This window comes from Poecilia latipinna, unplaced genomic scaffold (genome assembly GCF_001443285.1).
Source record: "Poecilia latipinna isolate Pla-1442-1.1 unplaced genomic scaffold, P_latipinna-1.0 Scaffold660, whole genome shotgun sequence".
Classification (NCBI taxonomy): domain Eukaryota; kingdom Metazoa; phylum Chordata; class Actinopteri; order Cyprinodontiformes; family Poeciliidae; genus Poecilia; species Poecilia latipinna.
Window position 1 is genome coordinate 240025 of NW_015113276.1, and position 4255 is coordinate 244279.

The following is a 4255-nucleotide window of genomic DNA, read 5'->3' on the forward strand; positions in this document are numbered from 1 at the left end:
GTCAAAGGTGAATCTATTTATACCAGAGACGTAACCCAGAAATAGACCACACGACACAGCCATTTAAAGCAAAGGTGTGTGTGCACGTTCACTGTGTATTATGTGTGTGTATGTGTGTATTTGTTGAGCAGGAAGGATCTACACTTTGTGACCTAGGCACAAGCCAGGGTCAAAGGTCACAAACTCTGTGTCTGCCTACTTTACCACTCAGACCTTAAATGTCTTCTGTGACCCCCTCGGTGCACACACACACACACACACACACACACACACACACACACACACACACACACACAGACTCCCATATGCACACACACAATTTCAGTACCTGAGGTTTAACAGCCTCTGCCTTTGATTTTGAAGTTTTATACAAACACATGTCACCAAAAATAGAAAATAAATAACACACTAACTTCTCTCATGTGTTATCAATAAGTAGATTTTAGTTGCACTTCAGTTAAAGCTGTGAGATTAATACAAATTTCACATAAAGTTGGTTTTTCAGCATATATATTGAAGATTTAATTTTAGTTCTACCATATTACACTAGTTTAATTTAAAATAAGACACCAAAAAGGGGAGTGGGAGTCTGCAAAGTCTCCATTAATTCAACTCAGCTTTATAAATCATAAGGAATATATTTGTAAAACATACATAAGAAAGCACACAGCGACTTGCAAATTTTGCAGAGCTTCTCTTAAAGCACTGAAGGAAGAGTAAAGAAAGGTAAGCTAAGTGATGTTAGCTAAGCTAGCTAGCTAACATCTTTATCCAGAATTTTGAATCTCACCCATAAAGATTTAGTCAACATTAGCAACAGAAATTAAATTAGCTATCTGCATACAGTATTGTATGCTTTAGCACTAGTTTCTGCTTCTAGTCAGCTAGACGTGAGCTTGTGCAGCTAGCTAGCTGCTCAAGCTAACATTACCTTATATTAGTGATGCGGGTCTCGACTCAGTCTCAGCCTCTGAAAGTCTAGGTCTCGCTCTCGATGCACTCTGGTCCTGGTCTTGACTTGGTTTTGGGTTAAGTATTAACTACAATACTACTGGGAGGTTATTATTTGTGTTACCCTGCAAACATGCAGAAGAAATTAATGCTCCTGTTTTGTCAGTTTTGCCTCTCAAAGAAGCTAAATATGTTCATATCTTCACTCCTCAAGTTTAATAGCTGTTTTTATACCCATACAGAGACTGTAGTTATTATTATTAACTGCGTTACTTGTTTAGGCCGTAGTGATTGTTCTTTTCTTCAGTAAAGGAATTATTTTAAACTCCAACCAGAGCTTTCTTTTTCTCACATCTTCTGTTGGAATTGGATGTACATCAGATGGTATGGTTTTAAGCTTTTCCTTTACTTTTTACTAAAGAGACACATGAGAATCTTGAATACCAGAACAAATTAAATGAAGTCATCAAAGTTTGATCTGGCATCAATGAGGCAGGAGTTTACACGCGTTCACTGCAAAAACATAAACTCTTACCTAATATTTTGATCTTGTTTCTAGTTCCACTAGCAGAATATTTCACTATGACATGGGAAAAATGTCTTGTTTTGAGTGAAATAATCTGCCAGTGAAACTAGGACTTTTTTAAAATCAACATTAAGGAATTATTAACTCAAAACAAGCTGAAAAGTTTTGGGTAAATTAGTTGTGCCTCATTTCAAATGTAGTAAGTTTTTGCACTAGAAACTGGACAAAAAATACTTTTTTGTCTAGTTTGTCTTTTTGCAGTGTTCCACTGATAGGGAAAGAACTAAATGTAGGACGAATACCATATTTTTGACAAGTTAATTAATTACAAATGCATATTTTTCAGGAGAGACAATGGTCAGTGCATTCTGAGTCAGTCCCGGCCTATTTTATGTGAAGAGGATTTAGCTGAAGGCAGATTACTGGTGAGAGACCAATTGCACAACACCACTAGCGCTGTGTGTGTGTGTGTGTGTGTGTGCGTGAGTGCGTGTGTGTGCAACATATGGTTTCTGATGACAACCATTTAAAGGTGTCAGACTGGAGCCACAGCAAATTATCAAAGGCAGAGAGAGAGAGAGCAAAGAGAGAAAGGAAGGGAACACAACCTCCTCTCTCTCTCTGTCTCTTTGTCCCTGCAGTCTAAACAAGCATGTTATCTCACCAATTATTAGATAATGGATGACAACAGGTCACATGACCCACCTTAACCAGGAGATATATTGCCTCAACGTTAATGGCACCTTAAACACTTGGCAGAGTAACATCGTGTCTCTGCTTTGATAAATATGTAGAGTATTTATTGAATCATTTTGCTGGTCGTATAAGACATGAAGCTTCACCAACATCAATAAGTAAAACTAAATACGGTAAAGAAAAAAAAAATATGAGCTTTTTTTGGTTCCTTTGGTTTGTTTGTTCAGTGGAGATTACACACACACACACACACACACACACACACACATGCCCTTGGTGCCACGTCTGGCGCCACTGATTATGCTGTTAAGCTAAATCAGTTTCCTGTGTTTGGTTTGATGGATGCCATCATCTTCATGAGTCTAAAACGAGTGAGTGTGCCACCACCAACACCCCAGCGGTCCACATAAACACACACAAAAGAACCCACCTGAGAATATTTCAGTATACTACATAATTATGGATCATGGAGATTTTCCAAGGGAAAAAGCTGAGGTCACATCTCCCGTTCCTCCATGTCACCCAGCATACACAAAACTCCCAATGTTAAGAGAAATTACTTTAATGGAAAGTTTGGATTAATTTTAGATAATGTAATAAATCCAAGTACACTCTGTACTGTTACAAACATAATGAATGTTTTTCTTTTTACATCCAGAAAGCTATATTGTGTCAGAGTGGGACTGGAAGAGTTATACCGAGAAGTGAAGGGAAAAAGGACTGTCTTGTTTTCAGCCCATAATTCTAAAAATCTCTGTACTGTCAAAGAGTGCTAACATGTTTCACTGCCAGCACAGAATAGTGTAATGTGATCTCTTTACAACAGACGAACAGTCTGAATAACTGATTGGATTTATTTGGCTTCATTAAAAATACAGCGCAACATCGTCTGCATATTGATGGAAATGAAAGTTATTTCAAAGTGTCTAAATATTAGACATATAGATAGAAAGATGGATGAATAGAAAATGCATACATTTTGCAATAACTTTCTTAGACTTCCACATCCACCAAAGTTCATCTGACAAAGACCTCTGCATCACATAGAGGCCAAAAAACATACTTTTACTGAAGCAGCATCAGTAGGAGCTTTATTTATTTATATATTTTTTATCATGTTCCAAATCAATAATCCTGGCACTTCCATTGATTGGTGATGCAAAATGCTGCAAGTGATTGTAGCTCTCATTGTGGAGAATGGATGTGTCTAAAGGAAAGCGAGAATGAATAAAAAATGCATCTGTTTGTACAAACTTGTTGTCATTAAACGGTAGATGGGAGGAATTTAGACGGACATTTTCTAGTCATACAGGTCACTCAAAGCGCTTTGCATTTCCATGATGTGTGAGGCTTGTGAGAAACTCTGACATGGGGTTATCATTGTACTTACAAGTAGGCAACCCCCCCCCCATCCCTCAGCACCTCTTGCATGTGAATGAAATATAATCATCCACAGACTTTCAGAGTCCATTGTGTTTCAAACCCTGGAACGCTGATGAAGTAATCTGGATACAAAATGTTTGCTTTGGTGCTGACTGCACCTTCCAACATTTTCTCTGGATTAAATATGAGCCTGGCACACATCACCTCAAATCGTTCATTTCTCACAATGTATTGGAAAAAAATATGTATATTGAAAACTGGCTTGTTCGATGTAAATGAAATACTTTTTGTTATGCACGGATCACACAGTTGGTAGTTTTTTAATACACAGAGGGCTGTGCATGTCAGGATAGTTGGAATGTAAACAACCACATGCAATTCGTCTTGTTAGACAGACTGAGCAGTTAACCGCATCATGTGGATTAAATGAAGCGATGCGTCAAAGATTTTATCTTAAGGACTTTTGCAAATGAGTTATTTGGTATACTAGAAGAATCTTTTCAGAGTAGTAGCAAAATCTGAAGACTTGAAGTCATCAGAACATGGATTTCAACCAATCATAGAAACCAAGGGAGGGTATTTTTCTCCTTTTGTTGTTTTATTTTTTTAATTATTCTTTTAATTATTTGTCCGGGGGGGGGGGGGTTCTCATGTAATTTCAGCATTTTGTTTAAATCTTTGCATGAAAAACAACATCCT